The following is a 12,500-nucleotide window of genomic DNA, read 5'->3' on the forward strand; positions in this document are numbered from 1 at the left end:
CTTTTTTTCCCTCTCCCACCCACAATCCCTCCTCCTGCGGGGATGGAGAACCAGGGGCCTGGGTGACATCCTCATGCGGGGATGGGCTACCAGGAGGCTGGGGAACATTTTCAACACTTTGGGGCATTTTTAAACACTTTGCTCTTTTTTTTCCCTCTCCCACCCACAATCCCTCCTCCTGCGGGGATGGAGAACCAGGGGCCTGGGTGACATCCTCATGCGGGGATGGGGTACCAGGAGGCCGGGGAACATTTTCAACACTTTGGGGCATTTTTAAACACTTTAGCCTTTTTTTCCCTCTCCCACCCACAATCCCTCCTCCTGCGGGGATGGAGAACCAGGGGCCTGGGTGACATCCTCATGCGGGGATGGGGTACCAGGAGGCCGGGGAACATTTTCAACACTTTGGGGCATTTTTAAACACTTTGCTCTTTTTTTCCCCTCTCCCAACCAGGGGGCCTGGGGAGCCTCCTCCTGCGGGGATGGGGAACCAGGGGCCTGGGGAACATTTTCAACACTTTGGGGCATTTTTAAACACTTTGCTCTTTTTTTCCCCTCTCCCAACCAGGGGGCCTGGGGAGCCTCCTCCTGCGGGGATGGGGAACCAGGGGCCTGGGGAACATTTTCAACACTTTGGGGCATTTTTAAACACTTTGCTCTTTTTTTCCCCTCTCCCAACCAGGGGGCCTGGGGAGCCTCCTCCTGCGGGGATGGGGAACCAGGGGCCTGGGGAACATTTTCAACACTTTGGGGCATTTTTAAACACTTTGCTCTTTTTCCCCCTCTCCCAACCAGGGGGCCTGGGGAGCCTCCTCCTGCGGGGATGGGGAACCAGGGGCCTGGGGAACATTTTCAACACTTTGGGGCATTTTTAAACACTTTGCTCTTTTTTTCCCCTCTCCCAACCAGGGGGCCTGGGGAGCCTCCTCCTGCGGGGATGGGGAACCAGGGGCCTGGGGAACATTTTCAACACTTTGGGGCATTTTTAAACACTTTGCTCTTTTTCCCCCTCTCCCAACCAGGGGGCCTGGGGAGCCTCCTCCTGCGGGGATGGGGAACCAGGGGCCTGGGGAACATTTTCAACACTTTGGGGCATTTTTAAACACTTTGCTCTTTTTTTCCCCTCTCCCAACCAGGGGGCCTGGGGAGCCTCCTCCTGCGGGGATGGGGAACCAGGGGCCTGGGGAACATTTTCAACACTTTGGGGCATTTTTAAACACTTTGCTCTTTTTTTTCCCTCTCCCAACCAGGGGGCCTGGGGAGCCTCCTCCTGCGGGGATGGGGAACCAGGGGCCTGGGGAACATTTTCAACACTTTGGGGCATTTTTAAACACTTTGCTCTTTATCCCCCTCTCCCAACCAGGGGGCCTGGGGAGCCTCCTCCTGCGGGGATGGGGAACCAGGGGCCTGGGGAACATTTTCAACACTTTGGGGCATTTTTAAACACTTTGCTCTTTTTTTCCCCTCTCCCAACCAGGGGGCCTGGGGAGCCTCCTCCTGCGGGGATGGGGAACCAGGGGCCTGGGGAACATTTTCAACACTTTGGGGCATTTTTAAACACTTTGCTCTTTTTCCCCCTCTCCCAACCAGGGGGCCTGGGGAGCCTCCTCCTGCGGGGATGGGGAACCAGGGGCCTGGGGAACATTTTCAACACTTTGGGGCATTTTTAAACACTTTGCTCTTTTTCCCCCTCTCCCAACCAGGGGGCCTGGGGAGCCTCCTCCTGCGGGGATGGGGAACCAGGGGCCTGGGGAACATTTTCAACACTTTGGGGCATTTTTAAACACTTTGCTCTTTTTCCCCCTCTCCCAACCAGGGGCCTGGGGAGCCTCCTCCTGCGGGCATGGAGAACCAGGGGGCCTGGGGAGCCTCCTCCTGCGGGGATGGGGAACCAGGGGCCTGGGGGGCCTCCTCCTGCGGGGATGGAGAACCAGGGGGCCTGGGGAGCCTCCTCCTGCGGGCATAGAGAACCAGGGGGCCTGGGGAGCCTCCTCCTGCGGGCATGGGGAACCAGGGGGCCTGGGGAGCCTCCTCCTGCGGTGATGGGGAACCATTGGGCCTGGGGAGCCTCCTCCTGCACCAGGGGGCCTGGGGAGCCTCCTCCTGCGGGGATGGGGAACCAGGGGGCCTGGGGAGCCTCCTCCTGCGGGGATGGAGAACCAGGGGGCCTGGGGAGCCTCCTCCTGCGGTCATGGAGAACCAGGGGGCCTGGGGAGCCTCCTCCTGCGGGCATGGAGAACCAGGGGCCTGGGGAGCCTCCTCATGCGGGGATGGAGAACCAGGGGGCCTGGGGAGCCTCCTCCTGCGGGCATGGAGAACCAGGGGGCCTGGGGAGCCTCCTCCTGCGGGGATGGGGAACCAGGGGCCTGGGGGGCCTCCTCCTGCGGGGATGGAGAACCAGGGGGCCTGGGGAGCCTCCTCCTGCGGGGATGGAGAACCAGGGGGCCTGGGGAGCCTCCTCCTGCGGGGATGGAGAACCAGGGGGCCTGGGGAGCCTCCTCCTGCGGGGATGGAGAACCAGGGGGCCTGGGGAGCCTCCTCCTGCGGGGATGGAGAACCAGGGGGCCTGGGGAGCCTCCTCCTGCGGGCATGGAGAACCAGGGGGCCTGGGGAGCCTCCTCCTGCGGGGATGGAGAACCAGGGCGCCTGGGGAGCCTCCTCCTGCGGGGATGGGGAACCAGGGGGCCTGGGGAGCCTCCTCCTGCACCAGGGGGCCTGGGGAGCCTCCTCCTGCGGGGATGGGGAACCAGGGGGCCTGGGGAGCCTCCTCCTGCGGTGATGGGGAACCATGGGGCCTGGGGAGCCTCCTCCTGCGGGGATGGGGAACCAGGGGGCCTGGGGAGCCTCCTCCTGCGGGCATGGAGAACCAGGGGGCCTGGGGAGCCTCCTCCTGCGGGGATGGGGAACCAGGGGGCCTGGGGAGCCTCCTCCTGCACCAGGGGGCCTGGGGAGCCTCCTCCTGCGGGGATGGGGAACCAGGGGGCCTGGGGAGCCTCCTCCTGCGGTGATGGGGAACCATGGGGCCTGGGGAGCCTCCTCCTGCGGGGATGGGGAACCAGGGGGCCTGGGGAGCCTCCTCCTGCGGTGATGGGGAACCATGGGGCCTGGGGAGCCTCCTCCTGCGGGGATGGAGAAGCAGGGGGCCTGGGGAGCCTCCTCCTGCGGGCATAGAGAACCAGGGGGCCTGGGGAGCCTCCTCCTGCGGGCATGGGGAACCAGGGGGCCTGGGGAGCCTCCTCCTGCGGTGATGGGGAACCATTGGGCCTGGGGAGCCTCCTCCTGCACCAGGGGGCCTGGGGAGCCTCCTCCTGCGGGGATGGGGAACCAGGGGGCCTGGGGAGCCTCCTCCTGCGGGGATGGGGAACCAGGGGCCTGGGGAGCCTCCTCCTGCACCAGGGGGCCTGGGGAGCCTCCTCCTGCACCAGGGGGCCTGGGGAGCCTCCTCCTGCGGGGATGGGGAACCAGGGGGCCTGGGGAGCCTCCTCCTGCGGGGATGGGGAACCAGGGGCCTGGGGAACATTTTCAACACTTTGGGGCATTTCACAAGCGCTTCCCTCGCTTACGGCCACACCACCCTGAATGAGCCCGATCTCGTCTGATCTCGGAAGCCAAGCAGGGTCGGGCCCAGTTAGTACTTGGATGGGAGACCGCCTGGGAATACTGGGTGCTGTAAGCATTTTTTTTTGCCATTATTTGTGGGTAGAAAAGTGAGAAAAGTGACCTAAAATAGAACCGGGACTAGGCGGCAGTTCCCCCCACCAGGCGGCGGCATTTGGGGCATTATTTGTGGGTAAGAAAGTGAGAAAAGTGACCTAAAATAGAACCGGGACTAGGCGGCAGTTCCCCCCACCAGGCGGCGGCATTTGGGGCATTATTTGTGGGTCAGAAAGTGAGAAAAGTGACCTAAAATAGAACCGGGACTAGGCGGCAGTTCCCCCCACCAGGCGGCGGCATTTGAGGCATTATTTGTGGGTCAGAAAGTGAGAAAAGTGACCTAAAATAGAACCGGGACTAGGCGGCAGTTCCCCCCACCAGGCGGCGGCATTTGGGGCATTATTTGTGGGTCAGAAAGTGAGAAAAGTGACCTAAAATAGAACCGGGACTAGGCGGCAGTTCCCCCCACCAGGCGGCGGCATTTGGGGCATTATTTGTGGGTCAGAAAGTGAGAAAAGTGACCTAAAATAGAACCGGGACTAGGCGGCAGTTCCCCCCACCAGGCGGCGGCATTTGAGGCATTATTTGTGGGTCAGAAAGTGAGAAAAGTGACCTAAAATAGAACCGGGACTAGGCGGCAGTTCCCCCCACCAGGCGGCGGCATTTGGGGCATTATTTGTGGGTCAGAAAGTGAGAAAAGTGACCTAAAATAGAACCGGGACTAGGCGGCAGTTCCCCCCACCAGGCGGCGGCATTTGGGGCATTATTTGTGGGTCAGAAAGTGAGAAAAGTGACCTAAAATAGAACCGGGACTAGGCGGCAGTTCCCCCCACCAGGCGGCGGCATTTGGGGCATTATTTGTGGGTCAGAAAGTGAGAAAAGTGACCTAAAATAGAACCGGGACTAGGCGGCAGTTCCCCCCACCAGGCGGCGGCATTTGGGGCATTATTTGTGGGTCAGAAAGTGAGAAAAGTGACCTAAAATAGAACCGGGACTAGGCGGCAGTTCCCCCCACCAGGCGGCGGCATTTGGGGCATTATTTGTGGGTCAGAAAGTGAGAAAAGTGACCTAAAATAGAACCGGGACTAGGCGGCAGTTCCCCCCACCAGGCGGCGGCATTTGGGGCATTATTTGTGGGTCAGAAAGTGAGAAAAGTGACCTAAAATAGAACCGGGACTAGGCGGCAGTTCCCCCCACCAGGCGGCGGCATTTGGGGCATTATTTGTGGGTCAGAAAGTGAGAAAAGTGACCTAAAATAGAACCGGTGCAGGCGGCATGTTCCCCCACCAGATGGCGGCATTTGGGGACCCGTAGTGTGGGCAGAAAACTCACCAAAGTGACTTAAAATAGAACCGGTGCAGGCGGCATGTTCCCCCACCAGATGGCGGCATTTGGGGACCCGTAGTGTGGGTAGAAAACTCACCAAAGTGACTTAAAATAGAACCGGTGCAGGCGGCATGTTCCCCCACCAGATGGCGGCATTTGGGGACCCGTAGTGTGGGTAGAAAACTCACCAAAGTGACTTAAAATAGAACCGGTGCAGGCGGCATGTTCCCCCACCAGATGGCGGCATTTGGGGACCCGTAGTGTGGGCAGAAAACTCACCAAAGTGACTTAAAATAGAACCGGTGCAGGCGGCATGTTCCCCCACCAGATGGCGGCATTTGGGGAGCCGTAGTGTGGGCAGAAAACTCACCAAAGTGACTTAAAATAGAACCGGTGCAGGCGGCATGTTCCCCCACCAGATGGCGGCATTTGGGGACCCGTAGTGTGGGCAGAAAACTCACCAAAGTGACTTAAAATAGAACCGGTGCAGGCGGCATGTTCCCCCACCAGATGGCGGCATTTGGGGAGCCGTAGTGTGGGCAGAAAACTCACCAAAGTGACTTAAAATAGAACCGGTGCAGGCGGCATGTTCCCCCACCAGATGGCGGCATTTGGGGACCCGTAGTGTGGGCAGAAAACTCACCAAAGTGACTTAAAATAGAACCGGTGCAGGCGGCATGTTCCCCCACCAGATGGCGGCATTTGGGGACATGCAGTGTGGGTAGAAAACTCACCAAAGTGTCCTAAAATAGAACCGGGACCAGGGGGCCTCTTCCCCCACCAGGTGGCGGGCTTGGGGGGCTTGGTTTCCGGGTAGAAAACTCACCAAAGTGTCCTAAAATAGAACCGGGACCAGGGGGCATGCTCCCCCACCAGGCGGCGGGCTTGGGGGGCTTGGTTTGCGGGTAGAAAACTCACCAAAGTGACCTAAAATAGAACCGGGCTAGGCGGCATGTTCCCCCACCAGGCGGCGGGCTTGGGGGGCTTGGTTTGCGGGTAGAAAACTCACCAAAGTGTCCTAAAATAGAACCGGGACCAGGGGGCATGTTCCCCCACCAGGCGGCGGGCTTGGGGGGCTTGGTTTGCGGGTAGAAAACTCACCAAAGTGTCCTAAAATAGAACCGGGACCAGGGGGCATGTTCCCCCACCAGGCGGCGGGCTTGGGGGGCTTGGTTTGCGGGTAGAAAACTCACCAAAGTGTCCTAAAATAGAACCGGGACCAGGGGGCCTCTTCCCCCACCAGGCGGCGGGCTTGGGGGGCTTGGTTTGCGGGTAGAAAACTCACCAAAGTGACCTAAAATAGAACCGGGACCAGGGGGCCTCTTCCCCCACCAGGCGGCGGGCTTGGGGGGCTTGGTTTGCGGGTAGAAAACTCACCAAAGTGTCCTAAAATAGAACCGGGACCAGGGGGCCTCTTCCCCCACCAGGCGGCGGGCTTGGGGGGCTTGGTTTGCGGGTAGAAAACTCACCAAAGTGACCTAAAATAGAACCGGGCTAGGCGGCATGTTCCCCCACCAGGCGGCGGGCTTGGGGGGCTTGGTTTGCGGGTAGAAAACTCACCAAAGTGTCCTAAAATAGAACCGGGACCAGGGGGCATGTTCCCCCACCAGGCGGCGGGCTTGGGGGGCTTGGTTTGCGGGTAGAAAACTCACCAAAGTGTCCTAAAATAGAACCGGGACCAGGGGGCATCTTCCCCCACCAGGCGGCGGGCTTGGGGGGCTTGGTTTGCGGGTAGAAAACTCACCAAAGTGTCCTAAAATAGAACCGGGACCAGGGGGCCTCTTCCCCCACCAGGCGGCGGGCTTGGGGGGCTTGGTTTGCGGGTAGAAAACTCACCAAAGTGACCTAAAATAGAACCGGGCCAGGCGGCATGCTCCCCCACCAGGCGGCGGGCTTGGGGGGCTTGGTTTGCGGGTAGAAAACTCACCAAAGTATCGGCAAAATAGAACCAGGGAAGGGGGGGATGTCGGTCACAAGGTGCCCGAGTCAGAGAACCAGGAAAACGGACATAAATCCAGAAAACCTCGGTGTCTGACTGCTCCTCAAAAAGTGGTCTTTTTGATGTCACGAGCGCAACCACCTAGAGGTTAATGGGGAGGGATGGTGTGAGCGCAAACGGATTTTTCCTAAGTGTGACTGCTCCTCAAAAAGTGGTCTTTTTGATGTCACGAGCGCAACCACCTAGAGGTTAATGGGGAGGGATGGTGTGAGCGCAAACGGATTTTTCCTAAGTGTGACTGCTCCTCAAAAAGTGGTCTTTTTGATGTCACGAGCGCAACCACCTAGAGGTTAATAGGGAGCGAGTACAACAGGGGAGGGAGTGAATGGGCTCGGACTGTGGCCGAGCCTGGTGCCTCAAAATCGGACAAGGTTGGACTGGAAGCCCGCTGAGAACTCTGGTTCTTTTGCCAGACGAAACGAATTTTTTCCGAGTGTGACTGCTCTGCAAAAAGTGGTCTTTTTGATGTCACGAGCGCAACCACCTAGAGGTTAATGGGGAGGGAGTGGAAAAAACGACAAAGTGTTGAGCTCCGGACCGGGATGGCGGGCGACTCGAGCGGTCATGCCCGACTTTGAGACACTTTGTCGCGGTCATGCGAGCGACCTCCACTGCTCCCCGGAGGTGCCCCGGACCGGGTTGGCGGGTGACTCGAGCGGTCCTGCCCGACTTTGAGACACTTTGTCGCGGTCATGCGGGCGTCCTCCGCCGGTCCCCGGAGGTGCCCCGGACCGGGTTGGCGGGTGACTCGAGCGGTCATGCCCGACTTTGAGACACTTTGTCGCGGTCATGCGGGCGACCTCCGCCGGTCCCTGGAGGTGCCCCGGACCGGGTTGGCGGGTGACTCGAGCGGTCGTGCCCGACTTTGAGACACTTTGTCGCGGTCATGCGGGCGTCCTCCGCCGGTCCCTGGAGGTGCCCCGGACCGGGTTGGCGGGTGACTCGAGCGGTCGTGCCCGACTTTGAGACACTTTGTCGCGGTCATGCGGGCGTCCTCCGCCGGTCCCTGGAGGTGCCCCGGACCGGGTTGGCGGGTGACTCGAGCGGTCGTGCCCGACTTTGAGACACTTTGTCGCGGTCATGCGGGCGTCCTCCGCCGGTCCCTGGAGGTGCCCCGGACCGGGTTGGCGGGTGACTCGAGCGGTCATGCCCGACTTTGAGACACTTTGTCGCGGTCATGCGGGCGTCCTCCGCCGGTCCCTGGAGGTGCCCCGGACCGGGTTGGCGGGTGACTCGAGCGGTCGTGCCCGACTTTGAGACACTTTGTCGCGGTCATGCGGGCGTCCTCCGCCGGTCCCTGGAGGTGCCCCGGACCGGGTTGGCGGGTGACTCGAGCGGTTGTGCCCGACTTTGAGACACTTTGTCGCGGTCATGCGGGCCTCCTCCGCCGGTCCCTGGAGGTGCCCCGGACCGGGTTGGCGGGTGACTCGAACGGTCATGACCGACTTTGAGACACTTTGTCGCGGTCATGCGGGCGTCCTCCGCCGGTCCCTGGAGGTGCCCCGGACCGGGTTGGCGGGTGACTCGAGCGGTCGTGCCCGACTTTGAGACACTTTGTCGCGGTCATGCGGGCGTCCTCCGCCGGTCCCTGGAGGTGCCCCGGACCGGGTTGGCGGGTGACTCGAGCGGTCCTGCCCGACTTTGAGACACTTTGTCGCGGTCATGCGGGCGTCCTCCGCCGGTCCCTGGAGGTGCCCCGGACCGGGTTGGCGGGTGACTCGAGCGGTCGTGCCCGACTTTGAGACACTTTGTCGCGGTCATGCGGGCGTCCTCCGCCGGTCCCTGGAGGTGCCCCGGACCGGGTTGGCGGGTGACTCGAGCGGTCGTGCCCGACTTTGAGACACTTTGTCGCGGTCATGCGGGCGTCCTCCGCCGGTCCCTGGAGGTGCCCCGGACCGGGTTGGCGGGTGACTCGAGCGGTCGTGCCCGACTTTGAGACACTTTGTCGCGGTCATGCGGGCGTCCTCCGCCGGTCCCTGGAGGTGCCCCGGACCGGGTTGGCGGGTGACTCGAGCGGTCGTGCCCGACTTTGAGACACTTTGTCGCGGTCATGCGGGCGTCCTCCGCCGGTCCCTGGAGGTGCCCCGGACCGGGTTGGCGGGTGACTCGAGCGGTCATGCCCGACTTTGAGACACTTTGCCGCGGTCATGCGGGCGACCTCCGCCGGTCCCTGGAGGTGCCCCGGACCGGGTTGGCGGGTGACTCGAGCGGTCGTGCCCGACTTTGAGACACTTTGCCGCGGTCATGCGGGCGACCTCCGCCGGTCCCTGGATGGCGGGCTCCAGTGAGGTCGGCGGGGGAAGGCTCGGGCTGAGGCCGACTTCGGTGCCTCAAAGTCGGACAAGGTTGGATTGGAAGTCCGCTGTGTTGAGGACCAGTGGCATTCGGCGGTGGAACGCTCAGAACTTGGCCGACATCGGTGCCTCAACGTCGGACAAGGTTGGAGTGGATGACCGCTGATAACTCTGGTTCTTTTGCCAGACGAAAGAAATTTTTCCCGAGTGTGACTGCTCTGAAAAAAGTGGTCTTTTTGATGTCACGAGCGCAACCACCTAGAGGTTAATAGGGAGGCACCATAACAGGAGAGGGAGTGAAAAGGCTCGGACGGTGGCCGAGCCTGGTGCCTCAAAATCGGACAAGGTTGGAGTGGATGACCGCTGAAAACTCTGGTTCTTTTGCCAGACGAAAGAAATTTTTTCCGAGTGTGACTGCTCTGCAAAAAGTGGTCTTTTTGATGTCACGAGCGCAACCACCTAGAGGTTAATAGGGAGGCACCATAACAGGAGAGGGAGTGAAAAGGCTCGGACGGTGGCCGAGCCTGGTGCCTCAAAATCGGACAAGGTTGGAGTGGATGACCGCTGAAAACTCTGGTTCTTTTGCCAGACGAAAGAAATTTTTCCCGAGTGTGACTGCTCTGCAAAAAGTGGTCTTTTTGATGTCACGAGCGCAACCACCTAGAGGTTAATAGGGAGGCACCATAACAGGAGAGGGAGTGAAAAGGCTCGGAGGGTGGCCGAGCCTGGTGCCTCAAAGTCGGACAAGGTTGGAGTGGATGACCGCTGAAAACTCTGGTTCTTTTGCCAGACGAAAGAAATTTTTTTCCGAGTGTGACTGCTCTGCAAAAAGTGGTCTTTTTGATGTCACGAGCGCAACCACCTAGAGGTTAATAGGGAGGCACCATAACAGGAGAGGGAGTGAAAAGGCTCGGAGGGTGGCCGAGCCTGGTGCCTCAAAATCGGACAAGGTTGGAGTGGATGACCGCTGAAAACTCTGGTTCTTTTGCCTGACGAAAGACATTTTTTCCGAGTGTGACTGCTCTGCAAAAAGTGGTCTTTTTGATGTCACGAGCGCAACCACCTAGAGGTTAATAGGGAGGCACCATAACAGGAGAGGGAGTGAAAAGGCTCGGAGGGTGGCCGAGCCTGGTGCCTCAAAATCGGACAAGGTTGGAGTGGATGACCGCGGAGAACTCTGGTTCTTTTGCCAGACGAAAGAAATTTTTTCCGAGTGTGACTGCTCTGCAAAAAGTGGTCTTTTTGATGTCACGAGCGCAACCACCTAGAGGTTAATAGGGAGGCACCATAACAGGAGAGGGAGTGAAAAGGCTCGGAGGGTGGCCGAGCCTGGTGCCTCAAAATCGGACAAGGTTGGAGTGGATGGCCGCGGAGAACTCTGGTTCTTTTGCCAGACGAAAGAATTTTTTTCCGAGTGTGACTGCTCCTCAAAAAGTGGTCTTTTTGATGTCACGAGCGCAACCACCTAGAGGTTAATAGGGAGGCACCATAACAGGAGAGGGAAGGAAAGGGCTCGGAGGGTGGCCGAGCCTGGTGCCTCAAAATCGGACAAGGTTGGAGTGGATGGCCGCGGAGAACTCTGGTTCTTTTGCCAGACGAAAGAAATTTTTTCCGAGTGTGACTGCTCTGCAAAAAGTGGTCTTTTTGATGTCACGAGCGCAACCACCTAGAGGTTAATAGGGAGGCACCATAACAGGAGAGGGAAGGAAAAGGCTCGGAGGGTGGCCGAGCCTGGTGCCTCAAAGTCGGACAAGGTTGGAGTGGATGGCCGCGGAGAACTCTGGTTCTTTTGCCTGACGAAAGAAATTTTTTCCGAGTGTGACTGCTCCTCAAAAAGTGGTCTTTTTGATGTCACGAGCGCAACCACCTAGAGGTTAATAGGGAGGCACCATAACAGGAGAGGGAAGGAAAGGGCTCGGAGGGTGGCCGAGCCTGGTGCCTCAAAATCGGACAAGGTTGGAGTGGATGGCCGCGGAGAACTCTGGTTCTTTTGCCTGACGAAAGAAATTTTTTCCGAGTGTGACTGCTCTGCAAAAAGTGGTCTTTTTGATGTCACGAGCGCAACCACCTAGAGGTTAATAGGGAGGCACCATAACAGGAGAGGGAAGGAAAAGGCTCGGAGGGTGGCCGAGCCTGGTGCCTCAAAGTCGGACAAGGTTGGAGTGGATGGCCGCGGAGAACTCTGGTTCTTTTGCCTGACGAAAGAAATTTTTTCCGAGTGTGACTGCTCCTCAAAAAGTGGTCTTTTTGATGTCACGAGCGCAACCACCTAGAGGTTAATAGGGAGGCACCATAACAGGAGAGGGAAGGAAAAGGCTCGGAGGGTGGCCGAGCCTGGTGCCTCAAAGTCGGACAAGGTTGGAGTGGATGGCCGCGGAGAACTCTGGTTCTTTTGCCTGACGAAAGAAATTTTTTCCGAGTGTGACTGCTCCTCAAAAAGTGGTCTTTTTGATGTCACGAGCGCAACCACCTAGAGGTTAATAGGGAGGCACCATAACAGGAGAGGGAAGGAAAAGGCTCGGAGGGTGGCCGAGCCTGGTGCCTCAAAGTCGGACAAGGTTGGAGTGGATGGCCGCGGAGAACTCTGGTTCTTTTGCCTGACGAAAGAAATTTTTTCCGAGTGTGACTGCTCTTCAAAAAGTGGTCTTTTTGATGTCACGAGCGCAACCACCTAGAGGTTAATAGGGAGGCACCATAACAGGAGAGGGAAGGAAAAGGCTCGGAGGGTGGCCGAGCCTGGTGCCTCAAAGTCGGACAAGGTTGGAGTGGATGGCCGCGGAGAACTCTGGTTCTTTTGCCTGACGAAAGAAATTTTTTCCGAGTGTGACTGCTCCTCAAAAAGTGGTCTTTTTGATGTCACGAGCGCAACCACCTAGAGGTTAATAGGGAGGCACCATAACAGGAGAGGGAAGGAAAAGGCTCGGAGGGTGGCCGAGCCTGGTGCCTCAAAGTCGGACAAGGTTGGAGTGGATGGCCGCGGAGAACTCTGGTTCTTTTGCCTGACGAAAGAAATTTTTTCCGAGTGTGACTGCTCTGCAAAAAGTGGTCTTTTTGATGTCACGAGCGCAACCACCTAGAGGTTAATAGGAGCGAAGGATACTTGGACAGAGTATCGAGCTCCAGCGCAGGCGGCGGGGAAAGAGCTCAGGCTCAAGCCGACCTTCGCGCGTCATGGACGCACTGTGATACCACCTACACCGATGACCGATCTGCCAACGTGACCCGCC

The 12,500-nt window shown here is 59.0% G+C and overlaps 1 non-coding gene across 1 annotated transcript; it reads left to right on the forward strand.

The window, feature by feature from the left end:
- Positions 1-3,557: 3,557 nt before the first annotated feature.
- LOC148058081 (5S ribosomal RNA) lies at positions 3,558-3,676 on the forward strand. Its single transcript, XR_015710172.1, has one exon. It is a non-coding gene; the product is annotated as a 5S ribosomal RNA (ribosomal RNA).
- Positions 3,677-12,500: the final 8,824 nt, after the last annotated feature.

The sequence above is a fragment of the Callionymus lyra genome, unplaced genomic scaffold (genome assembly GCF_982586985.1).
Source record: "Callionymus lyra unplaced genomic scaffold, fCalLyr1.hap1.1 HAP1_SCAFFOLD_191, whole genome shotgun sequence".
NCBI classification, from domain to species: Eukaryota; Metazoa; Chordata; class Actinopteri; order Syngnathiformes; family Callionymidae; genus Callionymus; species Callionymus lyra.